The sequence below is a fragment of the Metopolophium dirhodum genome, chromosome 2, assembly GCF_019925205.1.
Source record: "Metopolophium dirhodum isolate CAU chromosome 2, ASM1992520v1, whole genome shotgun sequence".
NCBI classification, from domain to species: domain Eukaryota; kingdom Metazoa; phylum Arthropoda; class Insecta; order Hemiptera; family Aphididae; genus Metopolophium; species Metopolophium dirhodum.
The window spans coordinates 12,888,609-12,913,547 of record NC_083561.1 but is presented as its reverse complement, the minus strand read 5'-3'; the positions used below and the strand labels follow the sequence as shown (position 1 = coordinate 12,913,547).

Sequence of the window (24,939 nt, the reverse complement as noted above, 5' to 3'; positions counted from 1 at the left end):
ACAAAAGGCCAAACTACCGTAATGTTTATGTGAAAAGTTTACACAAATATTCGGTATCTACAAAAGTTTTGTGTAGTCCAATCGGCAATCATCAATGGATAATTGTGCTGTCATTTTAAATTTGAAAACGATGTATCATTGCAGCCGGAAAAGGATTCTGAATGGCGTCCATATTTACTGATAAATAAAATACATCACTTTTTATACATTTATATATAAATAAATAAAATACTTACAGTTGTCAAAGCTTATATAAAATATCTAGTTAAATTTTAGTTCATCAACTTATCAAAACTATTATATATATTAATTAAATATAAAACTGTTGGGATTATTTTGATTTTTAAGTTAATTTAAAAACAAAATTTTTTCACTAAATTGTTTTTAATAAGACATTATAAGAAGTCTTATTTATCTATGTTAGTTAGTTCTTAAAACCATTAAAACGTTTAAAAACAAACTGTTTACCTCAATAACTAAACTAAATAAGTATGGGTTAGTGAATATAAATATTTTGAATAATATATTAATTTAATTTGTCTTCGAAGATTGTAATTAACATAGAGTATATTTAGAGTATTTAAGTCTGAAATATTATTTTGTTCACTGATCCATTCCAAAAAATATAAATGAAACCATTTAACTGTTGTTATCAATTATTACTTATCAACATTTATAAAGTTTACTAAAAAAAAGGGGGAAAATACGATTTAAAACAATTATTCCACTACATTTCTTTGATTTAAGATTAGCGATTTGTTTGTTTTTGTTCTATTAGTCCTCAATTCTGAACAGTTAAAACTTCAACTTTTACTTTAAAAACGAACATTTAAAGGCTTTTTCATGTTTTGATTCTTTTTGATGGAAAACTAAGGTAAAATTACTTCTATCAATAAGCCTTAAAAATTAGTCAAATAAATACACACAAGTAATAAACGTTTTTATTCTTTTAGACTCTGTGTACATAATTTGTTTGTAATAATTAACAAAATATACATGTTACTAAAAATGTGCATAATATTCACGACGCGATAACCCACGATAAAAATTATATATCATAATCACTTTAATGAACTCAGCTTACTAGCTGTAATATATAAGCTTACCTATATTTTTTTTTTAAATTTAGATGGTTATAAAAAAATATAATTACTTATTTTTTGATTTTAAAATATTAATTTGACAGCATGCTAGCGTATAATACTATACATAGGCGTATTTTATTAAATATATTATAATGTTTTAATAATGAATTGGTGTATTTGTACAAATTTCTAAAAATATATGTAATTGTATACATTATCATTTATTAATGTATTATTATTTACTTATAATAAAATAAAACAATCTAATTATATTAATAAATTACAAAAATATGTAGGATTAATGGAAACCATAAATTATACGTTAAGCCAATCATAAATCGTATTGATAAATATTAAATTAACCATTGTCATCAATCTGGGAACCGATTCGGACGTTTCGGGACAAATTTGGATATTCCAGAATAAATCATAAAATATAAATTATTTTTAATTAATTAAATTCAGGTATAAGCAATTTAAAAGTTTAAGTCATTTGCTGTGCTGAATCACGTAGATACTCTCTAAAATAATTTTAGAGGAAACGTTCTAAAGACTTAATTTAAAAGGTAACGGCTATAGTGTTTAAGAATTCAAAGATAGATACTAGTCTACTTGACATTGGACTTTTAGTAACAATAACGAGTAAAGAATTTACATATACTCGTACATAGGTTATAATAAACATATTTATAGTTAGAATAGGGCGTGTATGTGTATATTACGCACACGCCAAACTTCTTGAATTATACACTTGTCCGGAAATAATTTATAACTCAGACAGGACATCAGACATATTATGTAAAACTATATTATATGGAATATAATCAAGTAGGTACGTCATTCCAGTGTGTACAAGACACTGAGATATCCAGTAAATAATAATTATACAGTAAAATCCTACCTATCTTTTTTAATTTTAATATAGCACGCAATGCCCAATTATGTATTAAAAACGCAATGCAAGGTCCCATTAAATAATGTGTTTGTTTTTTTTTTTACTCTGGCAATGATCAAGTTTGGGTAGAAACATGATGTTTCAAAATGAAGTCCAAGGAGGTCTCAGGATCGATTGGAAATAGGATATAATATTATAATATATAGGTAGTATTTCAGAATCTAGTTTGCGAGAAAAAGAAAGAAAATATAAAATATTATTGAAATTTATTTCAAATGCATTTAGAGAAAAAATTTAGCTTGGTTATAAATTAGGAAAATAATAATTCAGTTGGACATAGGCTATAAGTTATAATAACGTGAAGTCGTTATTGTTATTCACAAATAATGCGATTTTTAATCGGATATATTATAATAGGTACCTAATGAACACATATAAAATGAATAACTCGAGTAAATAAATATACAATGTTGTAATGATGTCTATTGATTTTGTAAACAATTAAATTCAAATAGTAGAGAAAAGGATGTTTTTATAATTATATTATACTTGTAGAGAATAATAAATACAACTGATACGTTGGATTATGTTAGCTTAAATAGGTATATTTTCATGAATTACGCACGCGTTTGTAAATATTTTGCTATACGATAATAATATTGTAATTTCAATATTATTGATTATTATTATATTATTTTTTTCCCATCTTAGTTTTGGTAATCACTAAATTCCCAGGCGTTTAAATACGATTGATTGATTGCATAATATGTATAATAAAATTGAAACTGGAAATTATAGAAATGATCAGCTGTTGTAACCTCATGCAACCGCGGTATTTTGTCAATAATTGAAAATTGAGATTAATGACAAAAGACACACTCGTTGTTCAAAACAAATAGAAGAATTCAAATGAATAATTTATTATTTTTGATTGCGGCAAAATAACACTTACGGTTTATATGATTAACGTTTTTTTTTTTGTGTTGTTCAATGATAGTATTAATCAGACTGTCCATGCTATGCTAAAATAGTGAAATGTATATAATATTATGTATTAGTAATTGGGATGTAAATTATTTCAAGAGACTATGTTAAATTTATAAAAAAAATTCTCATTGTAACATAAATTCAATATCAATAAGAAAAAATAAAAACGTCTTTATCGACTCCAATAGATAAAATATTCTGAATAGGCTATAAAACAATATTTTACCGCCGCTGGTGGCAGGTCACCCTTTTTAACACTTTTCTTAAGTTTGGTTTCACGTCTGTCTGTGATCAAATCTTGCGCGCTCGATTTGAGGCACTTTTTGAAGATGAAAAATTCTGAAAATTGGTATAGACCTTGGTCTTGGATGACAATACAATAATCCGTTGTCATTTTGGGACATGGACCAAAAAAAAAAAAAAGGATTGTCCCCACGACGTCGCCGTAATATCTCTCGCAGATATTGAACTTTCTCTCTTCCCCAAAAAAAACCGCAACCTCTTACGAAGCAAGTATAGGCGTGTCCTATCCATTATTATAATATCTATGGTAACAACGGTAATTATTACCAAATAACATTATACCGGTATTCTGATATGGGTACCGAAACACCGGATAACATATTTCTTAAACGTTTAATAAAAATATTTACTTTCAACTAAAAAGTAGAAAATAAAAAATAAAAAAAAAAATTTTAAAAACACACTTTTCCATAAAAACATTTAAAAAAAAATTTTAAAAATTGCACTAAAAAGACAAAAATAATTCTCTGTACTTAAAAATAATGAAAAATTTATTGATGAAAAATTTAAAAGTGTGTGGTGCATCATACAAAACATTAAAAGCCGAGCTAAGTCTCACATACACTTCTTTGTTCAATCCTGTTTATAAGATAGTGACTGGCAGTATATGTCAAGTATAAGAGCAAAATAATGAAAAATTTACTGATGAAAAATTTAAAAGCCAAGGAAAGTCTCACATACACTTCTTTGTTCAATCATGTTTATAAGATAGTGACTGGGAATATATGTCAAGTGTATGAGCACCACACACTTTTAAATTTTTCATCAATAAATTTTTCATTATTTTTAAGTACAGAGAATTATTTTTGTCTTTTTAGTGCAATTTTTAAAATTTTTTTTTAAATGTTTTTATGGAAAAGTGTGTTTTTAAAATTTTTTTTTTTATTTTTTTTCACAATACAATACGTTTATATTATTATGGTTTCAAAAGAATCATTTATAAATAATTCTCAATTTATATCATATTTTATTAAATATTCAATACTTCATCTTTGAGGTGGTCGAGGTGTTCTGAAAACGTTTTATGTAAGAAACCCTAACAATTTATAACCTATGGTTCTAATATCTGGAGACAAATACATTAATTATATTATGTAATCTATTATTACGTATCTTTATTGATTATAGGCTACAGGAACCATTATATTACAGATTTTATGGTTTTAGGACATAATTTTAAAGGACTTATGAAGTTTTAAATTACAAAACAATATATACCACGGATGCAGTCATAAAAATTAATTAAATTAATAAAAAAAAATAGCATTAGAATAAAAAATTATTCATTAAACAAACAAAATTAAAACACAAAGAAAGTTTTCTTCAGAAGTATTCAAATTAATAATACAATTTCTCGCAATTAAAAGTAGCATATTTTCAATGAGCACCTTTCTAAGATTGTTCACCAAAACTACATAAATTATAAGTTATCTTATTTATACTACTACAGTAACTGCACAAATAAATTATAATATAAGTTTTTAGCATTTAGAGTATAAATTCTAATTAAATAATCAATAAAATGTATACACTGCCACTATGTGGATAGAGTGATATATGCATTTAAAATATTAATTCACAGGTATTACAAAATTATGTTAAGTATTTAGACATAATGATGGAAGCTAGGATTAAAATAAATTAAAATAAATTATCATGTATTTGATTTAATCGTTTTATTACTATTTGTAATCAATAACTCACGTGAGGATAAATTATTAATTCTCCTCTACGATTATCATTGTCAACGTTTTCGAAGGTAAAATGCACGCACAATCATTGGTGGTTCGAAGTATATTCTATTATAAGGCAAGCGTAAACATATTATAATTAATATATTTGCACACATCACTATAATAATAAATTACTTTATTTTCTTACTTCACGCACCATCAATAATAAAATTAAACAATAGATCTGTGTAAGGCAAATGCCTAATTTCAGAACTATATACAGAATAGTCAGTATGAATTTAGATTGAGTGTCAAAAATTAATCAAGACGTAGGTAGGTATATTTCGATGTATTTTAGTGTTAATAATACAAATCACGTGTAAAAACAAAATTGCTAGTAAATATTTAAACAAAACATATAAAACGTAATTCATTCAGTAGTAGAGTCGAATAACATGCATAATATAATATAATGTGTAGGTGCGCGGCAACAGGAGAAGAAATGAGAGAATGCTATTTGTGAACCACACGTAAGTTAAAGATTTTACGGAACAGAAAAACGTGGGTTAATAAAGTTGTCGACTAAAGGGTGGATGAAGGGTTGTAACTGAACGAGCTAATCCTTCAGATCAGTCTCCCTTAATTCCCTTATTACATCACTAAAAACTCAAATAGAGATGTATTTAATTTCATTCAAAATGAGTAGTAAGATAATAAAGAGCATAATATGTAGGAGCCTATTGACATTCTGTAAATCATAAAATATTAATTACTTATAGCTTTGCAAACAATAATTATATTTATAACTAAGATATTATTAAAAATATTTTTGAGTTTAATCATAATTAATATTCTGAAAGTGAAAATTAAAATCAATTATAAATATAGATATTTTGTCAATGGGAAAATATAAACTATTGAAAATAAGATGAATAAATTACAAGAATAAAACAATTTTAGCCAATTATGAAGTTTTTTGTTTAAATAATTTTATAAAATTTATTGATATGAAACTGTAATCTATAAAGTGTAAGGTTATAACTAATAACTTATTTGTATAACTATAATCTAATACACGTATTTTCAATATATGACCTTGCAAAACATTAATATTTTTATCGTATAGTTACTAAATGAAACGTAATAGCTAAAGCTTTTTAGCTTCAATAGGTACCGTACTTATAAAAAAATAATTACTTTTATTTTAAGTACTTGATAGCTTATTAAATCCTTATTCCTCTCTCTGTATGTATGTTATATGATCATAAAAGAGCTATAACTTAAACCCACTTCATGACTTCATGTACCTAACAATTATTTTTATATAAATAAAAAAAATTAACTTGATACAGATTTGTATTAAACCCCATTTGATATGTATTTTAAAATATTAATAAATTCCTTAGAGGTGCCTTAGATAATATTGTTATGTTAAAGTTTGATTATAGATAAATTTACTTTAATATTAATTAAATACACATAATAATTGGGTTGCTGAACGCAAATTTGCAAGGTTTGTTGTACGTTTGTAGATAACACATCTCGGTTCAGCATCGCACACTCTTAACGCTGACTTTTGGAGAATCAATTTAGATTTAAAAAATAAAATAAAAATGAAGAAAAACTTACGTTTTAGTAAAAGCTAAAAACTAATCATAAATCATTATAATTAGAAACGCACGTGTTATTGTAGGTGCTTATTGTGAAAACGATAATAGTTTATAACTATTATACCGAGGAATGACTCGTGTTGTAGGCGTGTATTAAAATCCATAAACATTATATAATCATTAATCACAATAAACTCACAAGCTATAACTAAAATTAAATTAAATATTAATATAATAAAACAAAACCAAGAACTAATTTGAATGACACGAGTACCTAAAATATTATACAGAGAGCCCTTTGAAACGTTGGAGTCGATTCGTTATTTTTTTTTGTTACATTCTATACAGTGTTGAGTTTATCCAGATAAATATTCTTTTATCTTTTATCTTATCTCGATAAATAGAGATTATAAAAATCAACGTTATCTAGATGAATTTATCCAGATAATTTAATTTATTAAACGGCTTTTATTTATTATAATTTATAGGTAGACAATTAAGTAATTTATTAAGTAGGTAGTATTTACTAATAACTATAGACATTTTCGATAACATACTATTAAGTTATTCTATATTGCTACGAGCTTACAGAGAGTGCCTTAAAACAATATAAAAACAATTATCCAATAATTTACCTAGATAAAAAAAATTTTTTTTCATCTCGATAAATAAATAATTTAGTTATCTTTATCTTTATCTAGATAACATTATTATAATTTATCTTTATCTTTATCTGCATAACATCATTATAATTTATCTTTATCTTTATCTAGATAACATCATTATAATTTATCTTTATCTTTATCTAGATAAAATTATATTTATCTCGGCTCAACACTGATTCTATAGGGATATTTTTTTTAATGACAAAATTCACAACTTCCTGTATAGGTACCGTCATTAGCTTGTGATTCGCACCACTAAATATTTCATCCGTTCCGGATGTTTACGAACGGTCAGATTGAAATTCGACTTTTAGTCTCACCATTCAAAAACCACATTGAAGTCCATACATGATTTAGGTTATTTTCGTGATTTTCAGTTTCCACTAGTAAGTTTACATAATATTTATTGACTGTTGTGATTTCCAATGACCTCGGAAGCATCACGCCTCAATCATACGAACATTAATACATTAATACACGTAAATGCAATATCTGTATTATGTTGTTATATTGTAATTTATAGGTACTAAAAATAGAATAATAGTAATAAGATTAAAATTATCAAACATCTAGTGTTAATGACCTCAAAACGATTGTGTTCTTTGAAGAAATTGTTACTTAATATTTCATAATATATGCAAATACTAGTAATAAATAATAATAATATTATAATCTACGTACCTAGGTACCTACTATTGATAATTGGGTATTATACCTATTATATACCTATTTGATATTACTCTTAGGAAGTATTCAAAGCTTAATAACTCAGAAACTATCATTAAAATTATGTTCTTACAAGTACAGTAAAAAATCATGGTCTTCATCCATAATAATTAATAATAAAGAGTTTGTATCACTACAGGACACTCTTTAAGCTGCATACACATTGACTTATGCCTAATAGTTAATAATAAAGCGTTTGTATCACAACAGTGTCCACTATTTAAGTTGCATACACATTGACTATTTAAGCATAGGTACTTGAAAATTCTAAAATTCATAATTTGTGTAAATTGATTATTTTAGGATATAGGAAAACATAGGGATAAGCATGATTGGTGAATCACTCTCCATAACAATAATAATGTAAAATAATCACTATATGCCTATATTTATTATTTTATCAAATCGAAATACGTTATTAAATATTTATATGACAAAGTTACATAAACCATAAACATTAATACATATTTTGTAGGTAGTACCTACAGAATTATATTTATTACTAGTGATAAGCAACGTTATGACTATGAATACATTTTGAATTATGATATCATATTAATTATTAATTGTATTTTGTACAGGTAGGTATAATAATACTTTTGTGGACGAGCAACACACATAATATACATATAATTATTTTTGTTGCTGATGTTTATTTTCAATTAGTAAATATAATATACTAATGCATAATGTGTAATTTAAAATGTGTTTTAAATAGAAAACAATGTTATTTATTCGTCTTTATTTAATTGATGATTTTTTCTAAAAAAAAGTATAGCTGTATGGGTGTAATTTTTATAACAATAATAATTTGTTGATATTATTGGTAATTGTATTTTTAACAAATGGCGTATGTGTAATTATTTAAGAGGATGTCATCACACTATTTGTTATTTCTCTCTGACCCACGCGCAACATAGAAAAGTTACATTCAGCAGAACATATTGTTTGTTATCATTATTACTAAAATCAATTTAATTTATCTATTATATAAATTATCGTTAAGATTTAAGAATATTATCTGCAGTGTTTATACGTTAACATTTTTACGATATTATAATTTTTATGCAGATTTTATGTATATATATATCATTACAATTTAAAAATGCTCATATATTGCAGGAAAGTTGAAATTTTGTAAAAAAATCCAATGTATAAAGTACAAACACAGATAATTTTTTTAAAATGTAAGTTTAACAGTAAGTGAATTCACTTGAATAAATAAAGTTAACAACACAAGATTGCTTAATCTGCTAAAAGTGTGTGTTCACACATTTTTTATTTTTCCCGTGAGTCAGCGAAAGAAAACAAATAGGTAAATGTTGATACCCTCTTGCTCCTGATAAAATACTTATGTCGGGTTGCACAAAAATTTAATGAATCAATAGTGAGCTAATAGTCCCTTAAACAAGATTTAGTGGCCCACGATTGGTCCATTAAACTTTTAGGGAACCATTAAATTTAATAAATTGTTTATGCATAACACGCATTTTTATAAAAATAATTAATCCTATTTTTATTTTGAAAAATTGTTATTATTGCAATCAACTATTGCATGCCATATGACATAATAACGTGAGCTGCATGAAATTATATAAAAATAGATTATAATTTGTTTAATTTTTATTATTTAAAATATTTTATGTTCATTAAGATGTATAATATATTATAATATTCCTATTAAATTGTATAACAGTATGTTTAATGTTACAAATTGTGATTCTGAAAGTCGATTAGTAGAAGATTAGTCAGTGTTAAACAATTGAAGTTTTTACTTTAATTTACTGAGTAAGTCCTGAAACGTTCAAAATTGATTTTATACCTGTCGATGGTGTAAATTGTTACCAGTGTCATAAAGGCATTGTACTATTATTATCTTACAGCGGTGCCGCTTTTCAAGTGAGAACTATTATAGTAGTATAGTGTTTAATAGTGAGGACAATTTTATTTTGAAATTCTGTGATATAAATATTAAACGTAAATCTATCTTTAAACCGCGTGACAACAATTATTCGCAGTTGCTCCAAAATACAAAATGAAAATTATTTTTCGACATTCGTTAAAGATGAGAAATTAAATAATCACCTACTTTATGAGGAACATGTTATGCATTTTAATAACTGAAACTACTCGAAACTATTAACGATGTGATTTAAATATTTATTTAGTCCTTAATAGTTTGAATGCACTCATGTGCGTAGTGCATATTATTATACCGTGTCGGTTAATTTTATCCACGACAATAGAATCTATAGAGTTCGCATATTTCATTTTTTCTGTGTCTGAAGTTTTCGATAGCCATTAACTATTAAGAAGTCATATAATATAAAAGCAGAACCTGATTTAATTCCAGAAATAATGTTCCATAGTTATTTGCTCTTATTGTATACGCTAGCTAATCCAATTCTGGACTATTTATTTCATTGTCTCTTTGAGTTTTTCCTGCCCTATTCAAAAACTAGTTTTTATATTATGTCCAATGCTATAATTTAGTTACTACCCCTACTAAAAAAATATACAGTCCCATCCAAAAAAAAAATCTTACTAAATGACAACATATAGGTGGTCTGTTTGTATAATATTTTGCAATCTATAACAGTGTACTTGTTTAAAATTAATAAAGAGTAGGTACACCACGTGTGGAGATTGTTTAAATAATTTAAACTTAGCATATTTTAGCTACATATCCATATACTTTTTTCTGTTGTTACAAAATAGTCTATTACGCAACTCAAGGGTAATAGATAAAATGTGTACGAATATATAAATGAAAAACTAAAACTGACAACCACTTAAATCGTAATTTTTCATTTTTAGACAACAAAATATGTACATTAGTGCAAACGAAAAAAAAATACTATTCGTATAACTGAAATGTAGGTATTTGAAAAAAATTAAACATGATAAGGATATGTTTCTATCAAGTCATTAATCTAAATAAACATACTTCAAATCCCATTAAAAAAAAGCCATAAACCTCATACGAAAAATATGGTTTGTAATAATGTGACTTTAGTTAACATGAAAACCTCTATGTTTTAATTAAATTGAATAACAGTTGTATCCTAGTGAAACTTAACAATTCTAAACATACTGCTTTGTGCTGTTATATTCAAAACGACAAACCAAAAGGAAATTAACAAAAACATAAAAATGTAATAAAAAATTAATCAGTTGTACCTACGCTATACGAAAATTTATATTTTGTGGCTGAGTATTAATGCTACATTTTTTATACCAATGGTATATATTATTGTCTACCTTTCTTAAATTGTATAAACTATACACTTAATTTTATTTGTACCAATTTTACCAGAAATGTTTACCCAAGAAATAAATATTTTTATAATTCTATATCTAAAATTGTTTTAAGTACCTACGTCCTACGTATATAATATGATTACAATTTGTAATAGCTAAATTATTATGAGCATAATAAAATTATAACACTTAAAATGAGAATCAATTATGTAGGGGAGACCCAGGCAGAGTGATAGGTTAATTTGAGTTGTCAAAATATGGCAATAACATTTTACACGAACAATTATTATGTACATTTGAACTTAAAATGCTTTTAAAAATTACATACTTCGACTTTGAAAATATTATAAAATAATAATAAAAAAAAATTTGGGAAATGCTTAAATTGTTCAGTATTTCCAAGTATCTGGACAAAGTGAAACTTTTTTTAAACATTTTTAGAACAACTAATTATTTTTATGAACAATTGTAACAAGCAATATTATTTTTAAATTTGTATTCATACTCTAAAACCTGATATAGCTTATAACTAAATAGGTAGGTAATCAAACCTATATTCACAAAAGGAAATCATGATATAACAACTTAGTAAACACTTTTCATCTTACAACATACCATATCAATTCAAAATACTTGTAAATATAAATTCACAAAAATAATAAAGATAATGACCATTTAATAAAAAAAAAAGTAATAATAATAATAAATGTAATATATAAAATTCTCGTGTCACAATGTTAGTTACCATACTCCTCTGAAACGGCTTGACCGATTTTTATGACATTTCATATGCATATTCAGTAGGTCTGAGAATCAACTACTATCTATTTTTCATACCCCTAAGTGATAAGGGTTGTCCAGAAAAAAATAATAATAGTGTATTATATATTGGTTGCTATTAGTTAATCGGTCATGTTTGTAAGTTTGTATTATTATTTTTTGCCAATATAATATATAATATATAAAAATGAATGTTTGTGTGTAGATAAGACCTCTGGGAAGAAGATAGGCTAATTTAAAAAGGATTTTTTTTTGGTTTTTTTTTATTCATCGGATTTTAGTACGGTTAGGTTAGGTTAGGATTTTGTATTAATTGATTATATTAATCCACCGTAGGTGGAATTAAGTAAAAACGACAAACTTGGTATAACTTTGATACTTTAGAGTTAAATCATACACATCTAAATATTTTATTTTATTTATACATTAATTTCCCTTTACTTTGATCAATTGTTTCTTAAAAATATATATATAGTGTTATTTTTTGACCAGGGCTTGAGCTGACTGTCCTACTCCAATTCATCAAATACATTTCAAAGTTCCACCATGCCTCACTAGAAACACTCCTCCATTTTATATTCCATTTCCTTATTTATTGTCTTATGCGTATTTCTACTGAAGACCTCATCTTTAATTATCCTTAAACAAATTCGTCTACTGGGTCTTAACTAACATTATTTATAAACAATATTACATTAACTTATTGTTATATTACTACTTATCATCGAGTTATTGTAAATATCTTTTATATATTTCACATTGTTTTAAGCCCCGGCCTGTATCTTATTAGAAAAAAAAAAACTATGTCCTCATTTATTTTAGGAAATGTGTTTATTGATTACAACTTAAATAACTTTTTTTTTCTATAAAACACAATGATACTTAATATAGATGATTTTAAAAGTTTCCTGGTCAAGACTTCTAGAACTTCATAATATTATGTTTAATAGTATATCATAAAATATATTAATTTATCATAGGTACACACAGAATATAGCAAACGGCTTACTTAAATTAAATATTATTATATATAATAAAAATCAAGAGATAACTTAAAAAAATTTTTAGAGAATTATTTGTAGTTATTAGCTTATAATTTACATCACATACTATATTGGTATACCACATAGTTTGAATACGAAATTTTTTATAAGTGTTCATAATATTATATTCATATTTTTTTATGCAAGCCGAAAAAATACCATAGGATTTAGCCTGTATTTTAAGATATCCCTATTGTGTGTTGAGATGCAATACAGCCGAGTTATCTTATAACAAGTGAAGGAAAATTACATATTATTATTGTATCCAATAATGTTCTAGAAACATAATGCCATTGAAAGCCTCGATTTTACACCATTCGTGTATTATTTATTTTTATTTACTATTTTGAATTTCCATACACTTCACTAAATACCTTAAAATAACATACGTCATATTAAATATAAATACATAGGTACTCGTATAATATATGATATAAATATATAATACATTCAATTAGGTATTATCTATTGTACATGTCAATTTCACGAATATAATAATATTGATCACTTAGTTGAAACTAAACTAAACCATTGGATTATTATATGACTCGTATTATATAAATGTAGGTAATAATTTCATTACGACGATTAAAATGTTATATATATTTGTAATAGTACCTGCGTGGTAAATAAGAAAAACTATATGCATGCAACTTTAAATCAGTATTTTAAGATCAATAAAATGTAATTTATCGAAAGTTCTTGAGGTCCAAATGACTATTTGCCTACGACTATTATAAAAATGGAATATTAAACTTCCTAATTTGTATTGTGTTAAAACTCGGTAAAACGTTCGACAGTCGATAAGGGAAATTTCAATTGATTCTGCTTCGTTTCCTCGCATTGAGAATATTGAGAACAATTTGAATTTGAGAACAATACAGCAAATTACTATGCTTTATAATTGCTTATATCATGGTTGATGTTGGCTTGAAACTTTGTAACAATTCAAATCAGAGTGGATAAAACTATTATCATAAACAAAATAAATGAAAATAATGGTGATTTAAGAGCATCGGAGACACATTAATAATTACTTACTTCCTAATTTAGTATTATTATTTTAATTAATTAACAAGAATTTTCAATGAATAAATTCACAACAAAGTAAATTTTAGTTGTATAACAGAAATCCCTGTAACTCATAATGATTTCCTTTAAATAAACAATGTAGAATATTTATATAGAATTTAAATCAAAGCGTATGACATAACTTATCATATAGTTATTAGTTATAACTTATAAATTATGTCAATGGTGAAGATCTTAATAACATTTAAACAGTCCAAAACACTAGTGCTTAATGTGTAATAACAACTAAGTTAAGATTTTATTAGGTAATGCAAACCTAATATGATATATTAGAACTTAGAAGCAATAGAATCGTACACCTTATATAAAATATGAGATACAATTTTTAAACTTTAATAAATTAGATTCTGAATTATAGATCACCCTTCATGATTGATTTTTACAAAAAAATAACTTTCGAATAACAGTTGTATATTGTGTAGCAGACAACATAACAATTTGTATCATTATTATTATTGGACTGAAAATAATACACATACATTTTGTTACAACTTGAATATAATTTATTACGAAAATTGTAGTATCATAATATTTAAATTTGTGTCTCATCTTATGTATACTATTATTAATATCAGACAACTTTTATTAAACTTTTACAAACAAATAGTACACAAATCAAAAAACTATTTCAATTTCTCTATTATATTAAATACTTATCTATATATTTTAGTCTATGGGATAGCCAAAAATGTACTCTAAATAGTGACCAAAAATTTAGAATTATTTAAAAAAAAAAATCTTCTCGTAAAAATTCAATAAAAAAAATACGTTTGAGGGTTTTTCTTAGATACATGGTATTTAGAAAGCTATTGAGAGGCAGTTTATAATGGTTATAGAATTTATATCTAAGCTAACTTTTGTCGAACATTACATTTAATATACCCAAATAATATAAATAATAAGATTTTCAAGAAAAAAATTGTTTTTAGATTCTGAGTGGGGGCGATGAATGTATAGATTTTACAATGATGTGTGTTTTATTTTTATTATTATTTTTATTTGTGTCTGTCATCACCTTTTGGTACATTACATTTTCTTCAACAGCATCTTTTCTGGTAGGAAAGTTATACTAGTTCGTACTTTTGGGAGGTCAAAAGTAAAAAACTCCCAATAATTTTCAAGTGCCACTGTGTCAGAATAAAAATTAATTAAGGAAAATCTGACATTTTTACGCAAAACCAGTTTTTGAAAAAAAATCAATTTTGTTTTTTAGTGTAACTCTATAAACAATAACCGTAGATAGGTAAGTGACATTTTTTCTGAATGTTTATATTAGCAATTTATATGTACCATAACCTTTTTGAGATATTGTAACTTTTTTGAGCTATTTATAGCGATAAGAAAATATTTAAATTGTTGTCGATAAAAAAAGCTTTGCTCGGTCAAAAAATGTGAAAATGTAAAATGTAAGTTATTTTTAGTGGAAATTAAAAAAAAAAGTTGAACGTAAATACACGATATTTTTTTTATCTGAAATTAAAATGTTGACAAAATTCATCAAAATCTAGAAAATTGGAAAATTATTTCGATATATATTATTATTTATATTTCGTTTAATATTTATAAAAATGTTTCTATTTATATTTTTATGGCTACGGATTGAAATTTAAAACAATGATTCTTATAAATAGTTCATACTGTAACCAACAAAACTACAAAATATATAAACACAGTTGTTTCTTATATACATTTTAATTTTAAATTTGGACGAAATTACATATTAAAACCAACAACGGTTTTAGTTATTTTATTATAATTTAAAAATATTATTCGTGGGTATATAAAACTTTTAGAGTATTTTATTATATTTTATTCACCCAATTATATTTTCAATTGTAAGTTTTTTGCCAAAAAAATTGTTTGTTAGCGACTTTATATATTACATTAATTGCCATTTACAATATTGTAGATAATTATTAATTGATATTATTTCAATTGTAACACAATTAATTATTATACGATATACTAACTATATTAGTACCATTATGACTGTTATAGTTATAACTAAATATTTTTTGTCTCCTTGATTTCTGTTATAATTAAGACATATAGAAACTTTTTATTAGTTTTAAAAATAATAGCTTGTGTGTTATTACCGCTTTCAGACATTCCTGTTCTGCAATCTTAAATAATCAAAATAAATTAATTCTGGATGAGATTCCGTTTGCTATATTTTTGGACACGTACGTTTTTTTTGAGAAATTACTTTATTAAATTAGGTATATATTATTATGTAATAGGTAATATAGTAATAATATAGTATTTATGTAACTTATCTTGTATTCAAATAATATAAAGTCATAATAATCACCATATAACTAGTAATTATTACATCATAATATTATACAATTAAATCTTAAAATATAATATGCCGATAAAATTTGATAGTTTTCAAGTAATTAAAATTATTACAAAATTCCCCAAGTGAAAATATTAAGTTTAAAAATTGTTGAGGTATTTTTGGTATAGATAGAAAAACACTTTTAGTAAAATGTCAAGACTTATAAGTAAAATCTAACAAATTGTATATAAAAAAATATCGAATAAAAATCAAAGCCAAACCAATACATTCCTTTCTCTGATCAAAATTAAAAATATTTTCAATAACTTATAGATATGCGTTATGCAATTATACATTAACTGTGCTATCCTAGAAAAATTGTAAGCAAGAGTTGAATAAGCTATGAAGAAATGTGTGCAATATTGTTAATTGTAAGCTTAAACTTTCAAATTTCCAATCATACATTTATATCGTACATATAAAAACTAAAAATAATAAATCTTATACAATTATTGAAAATGAAACTGTTTATAGTTCTTAAATAGGTAAATAAGAATAAAAATATTACTTTTAAATTACACGATTTCTTGTTAAAAATAAATGTGTTGCATATTTCAGAGTTTTTTGGGAATTTTTCTGTGTTTCAATTGACTAAATAAATATGATGTTTTAAATATATTGTAAAATTTTACTAAACACCAGATATTTTTAAAAGTGATTTCACAATATAAACATTTTATTAATAAAATATACGATTTTGAATTTCAAATTTGAACATTTCGATGTCTTGCAATCATGAAATCACTTAAGTTTCTTTTATTTGATAATACTTTTTAATCCATATACCATTACCTATGATTATAAAGGCGATTACCTTTATTAATATTATTCTTAGTACACAAATATAAATTGTATTTGAGTAAACAAATATCATGTTTAAATAAAGTTTAAAATTTATAAACAGTATCTAAGCGTTGTTTTTAAGTTCAAAATATTATAGGTAAATATATACGCTATATACTGTATAGTATAATAAGAATCATTGTTAAAACTAAATAATGTGCAAATATTTATTTACTAGGTAGAATACAGAAATGTTAAATTTTGTGTAAACTAAAATATTTATTTGAATTTCGTATAAAAACTTATAGATATACCGTTGCATTAAAAATTAAAAAAACTTTTCTTACATTAATTTTTTGTTTAAATATCAGCACCAATTATATTTTAATGTTATTACCACTGTGGACTTTTACGATCATTTAAATACCCTTATCTTAGTTGAAAACCAAATGTTCAAATACCACGACATGTATACGTTATAATGATGATAGATAAAAAAAGACTATTAATATTTTGTAGAAATCATATTAACGTGGTAGTTTATTGGGTTTGAATCCCATTAATTTTTCAGAAACACGAAAATCTACAAACACGTCGTATGATAAAATATTGTATTATAAATGAAAATTCTAACTGATTGACAGTTATTTTATTCTAATATAACGTATATTATTCTAATAACATATTGGGATTTATAAATAAAATATTATATTATATTATATTTATTATTAAATCACAACAATATTATTATTGATTACTATAATATTATAATATATCAATTGCGCGCATGTTACATTATCATTATGTACCACCTACCTATAATAGTTTACAAATATGATACAGGAAGAAGACGGCGGCGTGACGGTGTCAACGGACGTGATGGCGGTGGCGATGACTTGTGCGATCTGAGGACTTGTTGCTGCGCCCCGAAGACGGCGAAGACACGAACTTGTTGCGGCGCAGATAAACGCGAATAATAACTCGAAAATAAAATGAAAATGTCTATATATATATATAAGTACGCGTCCCCGTCGGAATCAACAGCCCCTACCGTGTGCGCAAGGGTACAAACACGCTCGACGACGACGCCGCCGCCGACGACGACTCCAACGACGACGACGGCGCACCGGACAACCGCCGTGCCCTCTCGCCGATTGGTTGCACACGAAACACCCCAATAATAATACTTTGTCTATAATATAATATGCAAACGACACATAGCCCCCTACCCCCCCCCCCCCCACTCCCGGCACCCGTGACGACAACCGTAGGTCGATTTCGGATTGATATTGTTTGTTTTATTTTCCATTTTGATTTGAAAAAAGTTCCGCGACACCACTATATTATTATTTTACCCGGTGCGCCAGCCCAACAAATAATAACATTAGGAGAACGCCTCGATTGAACTATTACAATTCACGGTTTATGATAAATATTTTAATGCTCTGTATCTTCTTCTATTAGCTGTTCTTTATATCGGAGCAAAGACCACCATCGATCGATATGATTATATCCTGAAGATATTATGAGTTGAATTTTTTTTGAACACAAACAGTCTAAAGTTATTCTATAATGTGAGTGAAAAACGCTTTGATTCTATCTTAAAGTGCATCTAAAAACTTTCAAATTTTATTATTTTAACAACAACAAAATCTCGGTATTTAATATTTATCATATTTTTACCATCAACTGCACCCTAAAAGGCAAGAGTGTAACATAATTACCTAAACTATATGTACCTACTCTTACAATTTTAATAAAACGTTAACACCATCAACCGTATTATGTATATGTTGAGATTCTTCCCGATTTATATATATTTTATTTATAACAGATTACAATAAAATATTACTTATTTGGAGCTATTTCTTGAATAAAATAATGTCAATTTTTCTTTAAAATACAACAATTTGTATACTACTTTAAAGTTTAAACCAATAATAACAATTTTTTTTTCTGATATTTTTAGCTTCAAAAATTGTAACTATTATTAGCTATAAGTTAAAATATACTTATAACCAAACTTAAAATATAAGTTATTTTTTTCTTAGATTCTATTCTTAAATTTAATCAAATAAATTACATTATTTACATTGTTACATGACGAAAAAATGGAATTCATACTATTCTCTTGTTTAATTTAATGATTTCTCTAAATATTTTTAATATTTGTTGAAACATATTCAACATTCTTATTCAAAAACGGCCTAATAATGTCCTAAGTATTAAAATATAATATATACATACAGCGTATCTACTATGCATATCAAATTAAATAAGAAAGAGCATTTAGAGTCATTATCAGGAACCGCCAACACACTACCAAGATACAAAAATAAACTAGAAAATATCACTTTAATAATCAGAAACATAATCAACGTACTTCAAAAACTCTTTTTTGTGGACCTTAAACCTGCCCCCAATAATCGAAATGTATTCAAAATCAATTCTATTTGCTACACTAAGATAAAAAAAATTAAAAACTTCATGCCTGGAGAGAATTAGAATTTTTAATTATCAAATATAAAATAAGTACTCCAATACAAGCTAAAATCTCTTATTAAACCATTAATCTTTCTTCTAACTACAGTTATCAACAAGTTAATCCTTAAATATGAGTATATGACTAATGATATAACAAACCTTTCACATCCACTTTGAAAACATCAAAATAACATTAAAAGCAACAAATATAAGTATATTTATGACACTCATAATATCTGAAATACGACTAACTAATGAAAACATTAGTCGGGACAATTCCCAATGTGCCAAGTCTTCATCACTTGTGCGCCTAAACCTAACAAAGCACCAATTCATATCATAATTATATTTTAATTTTGTCAATTATAAATAATAAAAAATAAATAAAAAATAAATTATAAATAATAACAATACATTATTTTTTAATAATCTATCAATATCCCCAATATCTAACAAAAAAATTGTCTCCTATTCGGCTACACCATACATTAATTCACAAAAATAACTCAAACTGCCAAAAAAAATATGGCAAAGATATGTTAAATCAATAATTTAAGTGGGGGACGGGAGTGGCCGAGCGGACTAAGGGCCTGTCTTACAATCATAGTTTAAACCTCGGTTACGCTTAACCTACTGATTTTACCTCCGAATGCCGCGGTTTAACCTTAGTTTAACTATTGTAATACAGGTCCTAAGGCGTCGGTTGTGACGCGCACCGACGTCGGTTCGATTCCGGCTACAGGTGGCATTTTTCTTCGGGCAGTCACGGTGTCCGGAGAGAAAGATGCCCAGTTAAAAAATTCTACCAAACACAAACACTCACGTGTAAAAACTCACCGTTCCTAACTCTACCACCACCACAATGCAACCCTACAAACAGCTAATGGCCATAGATGCCAACTTAAGGATCAATAAAAAAAATTTATCTAAGTATTTAACACACTTATAAGTATTCTAAAAATATATTACTAGATAAATATCAATCTTATATAGAAACGTTCTCAAATTATAATAAAAACTCAACTTGAATAAAAACAAAAATAAATTTAAATCATTGTCAAACTATACACCAATTAAGAAATGCAGACGATTCTTATGGTTTAAATGACGAAAAAGGTTATAAGTACTAATCTAGAAGAAAAAAACTAACCTCACGCTGACATAAATTTCAATGAACATTCCCACACAATAGAAAAATTAATAAACTGACATCTTTCAATGTCTTTCACAAATAAGCATAAAATACTCTCAGAAATATTGATTACTAATTATAATTTTAAAAAAAACCTATCAAAAAATCATCTGAACATATAACATATTATGGTAACCAATCTTATCTTAAAAAAAAACTAACAAAAAAGCAATATAATTTTTAGTTTTTAATACAATATATTTACAACGCTACTATAAGACTCTCTTACTCCCCCACGTTCTGGTATAAATCTAACATAATTCCAATTTTAAAACAAAACAAACTTGTTATATACATCATATCATCTCAGAAGCTTCTTCCCAACATTAATCAAAATATTGGAAAAATTAATTATTTATAATCATTTTTGTTCGTAGATGATTATTTTTTATTATTATTACTATTGCAATTATTATTAGTATTATTATTGTTCCTATTATTATTACTATTATTATTATTATTATTATTATTATTATTATTATTATTATTATTATTATTATTATTATTATTATTATTATTATTATTATTATTATTATTATTATTATTATTATTATTATTATTATTATTATTATTATTATTATTATTATTATTATTATTATTATTATTATTATTATTATTATAATTTTTATTATTATCATAATCATCGATGTTATTATTCTTATTATTCTTATTGTTGGTATTGTTTTTGTTATTACTACTGTTATCATAATTTTATTGATTTTTCTCTTTGAATAGATTTAAGTCTAACAAATATAATAACTTTAAAAAATGTTATTGGGACATCCCGCTTAAACAAATAAAAATAAATAAATAAAATGAAATTACTTTATTCTAATACAATTTAATATTATTCATAATACACAATTTGGTTTCAAATATAAACACTACCACACACCAAATATACCAATTTGTCGATGTTATTGCATCGTCCATGAAAATAAACACTACCACTCAAGAGTATTCTTAAACGTAGCTCAGGCATCTGATCGTGTATAGTACACTGGTTTACTATACATACTCAGATTTTCAGATTTCTCATAACCTCTAATTATCTAGGTAATCGTTATTACACACGATCAATTAAGTGGCAAAATATAAATTTTTAAATTGTTTAAACAATTTAATGATAATACAATAAAAAAAAAAGCAGGTAAGTGAATATCGCTCTGTTGTACAGTTATGTAATTGTTATCATTGTTACAATTGGGTCACTGTATAATGGATGGTATTGCATTATAAATTCAATGATATTATAATATCATAGTAGGTACCTATACGAAAAACTATTCTGAGCGGAGACGGTTTGTCAATGTGGATATTTTATATTATATTGATAATATTATTAATTATTATTATTATTAATACCGTAGCCGGTGAGTAGAATTAATATTATAAAATTACAACAAAACAACTAAAATCGTTATTCTTGGTTATTTAATATATAATTTCGTCCAATTGAACATAAAATAGCTATAAAAAAAATTGGGTAAGTGGATATCACTCTGCTGTACAGTAGGTTACAAGTGGATCACTGTAATGGATGGTGTTAAATTTGAATTCAATGATATAATAATATCATTGTATAAGAAAAACGATTATGAGCGAAAACAGTCAGTCCAGACTATGATATTACTAAATATATTTGATAATAATATTGCGAATTAAGTATTTTATATATTTAAATATTTACGTGGAACCTTGTTTCGAATTTTCAATCCTTAGCTATAAAAGTTGAACATTTTATGTATAAAATTAACTACAAAATAATTATTAAATTTTAAATTTGATAAATTTTGTCAAAATTCAAACTTTAAATGCTTATAAAAAAAAATTGTGCCTATGTATTTTTAATATTTTTCAACTGCTATTATAACAATATATCAGGAATGTTGCATTACATTTTCACGCATTTTTATCCAACAAATAAAATTTAATTGATATTCATAGAAAAAAAAATAAAAAAAACTGAAAACTGACAATGTTCAACAGTTCAAAACAAATCAAAATATTTTAAAATTTTATCGTGTATAGAAAATGCAAATATAAACGACCAGTGAAAATGTCATGTCTATACACAGAATTTTACCATACATTAGAATTACACCAAAAACCAAAATCGATTTTGTAGAAAACCGATTTTGCGTAAAAATTCCCATTTTTCCTTAATTTTTATGTTGTTTTTCCCGTCGCTTTTAAAAACTGTATGCAATATTCACTTTCCCATCAAATAAGATACTGAAGTTAAAAATCGAAGCATTATTTCGACTACTTATCATGCACACACTACACAGACACAAAAATAAAAAATACATAAAAAAACATACATCATTGTAAAATCAAAACATTCATCGTTCCACTCAGAATCTAAAACACTGTGTTTTTATATTATTTTATTTTTTGGTTATAGAATAACCTACTTACGTTGAACCTTGTTTTAAGTTTTCAATCCTTAGCTATAAAATTTGAACATATCATACATGTTTAACTACAAAATCAGTTTTTAATTTGATAAATATTGTCAAAAATCGAACTTTAAATGCCTGTAAAAAAAAACTGTGCCTATATGGATTTTTAATATTTTCCAACTGCTATTAAAACAATATATTAGTAGCCTTGTATTAAATTTTCACGCTCTTTGACCCAAAATAAATTGGTGGTGTAACTTTAAAACAAATGACTATAGACACATGAAATTTTCACTGAATGTTTATATTAGCATTTTCTATACATAATAAAATTAAAACAGTAGGTTGTACATTAGAATGACATCCACTTAGGTACCCACTTTTTTTAAATTTATTTTTCAATAAAAAATCTTATACCTTTCATCTTTTGCTTGATAGGATATTTTTAATTTATTGATTGAGATATTTTATTATGTTTGCATTGTATCGGTGTGGTAGAAAAGGTCCTTGTATCATTAGCACTACGTAATTTTTAATGAGCACCCTTTGAAATTCCGATAAACTCTTGTTTACATTTCACGTTTTGAATAAAATTTGATTTTAACTTCATCTTAAGCACCATTTTACTCAGTGTAATAATTTAATTCAATAAATCAATGTACATAAAGAATCACATTTTATACCTACTAATGAAGCGCAGACTATTGGTTAAATATTAAAATTATAGGTGATGCCTTTTATACTTAACACTTAATACCAGGATATTTATAAAATAAAAACAGGATTAAATTCCATATTTGATTAGATTCACAATAATGTAATATTAAAAATACTACAACATACAATAATATAAAATATTATCTATTACCAAGATAATATCAATACGCAATATTTCGACATAAATGTTGCTAAATTGCCTATGTAATGCGCCGTGTTAGAATAAGATTTAAAATTTTATAATATTATTATGAGTTTAAATTTTTTCATTATTTTACCCAATAGCAGCGGTTCTTCAATAATGTTTTTCACAGAATCCTTCATTTCTGTAAATGATTTTTAAGAGTCTATAAGTTTCATCTATTAAGCTTTAAAACTTATAATCTCGATTTTCAACAAACAAAACCGCGGAATTCGCTCCGTGTAGAGTAGGTGTCGAGTGTACATCATCATTGATTGATTGATTTACTATTTACTGTATTGGATGTGTTAAATTTAAGATGAAAATAATTGCAGACGAAAAATAATTCTAAACAGAGACGATCTGTCAACCTTTATTTCAAAGAATATTTTATTATATAAATGTATTACTAACGAATCGCATATTTTATAAAGTCATCATATTATTTCATATAATAAATAATGCTATCTATTAAAAACGAATAACTAAAATAAGTCTATTAACGTCGTATTGTAGTAAAATTGTGTAAATAGAATAGTGGTATAAATAGGTCAAAACTTATGTAAATATTTTGAAAATTGTATTGTTCATAGTAAAAATAATATACGTACAGTGGTAAATAGTTTCAAATCTCTACGAATTATATTCTTAGTTACAATAAAATAACTATCGTTGTGTTATAGATATAGTTATTTTATATTAAAAGAACTCATTTT

General features: G+C 25.2%; 1 protein-coding gene across 2 annotated transcripts in view; it reads right to left on the bottom strand.

Annotated features, from left to right (window-relative positions):
• The window catches only part of LOC132939713 (uncharacterized), a 47,920-nt gene extending 29,601 nt beyond the window's left edge, over positions 1-18,319 (bottom strand). Inside the window, exon 1 of one of the 2 annotated variants that reach the window (XM_061007041.1) lies at positions 18,061-18,319. The gene's annotated coding sequence lies outside the window, so the exon portion shown is untranslated. The remainder of the gene's footprint in view (positions 1-18,060) is intronic. The other variant, XM_061007043.1, reaches the window with a different exon arrangement.
• Positions 18,320-24,939: the final 6,620 nt, after the last annotated feature.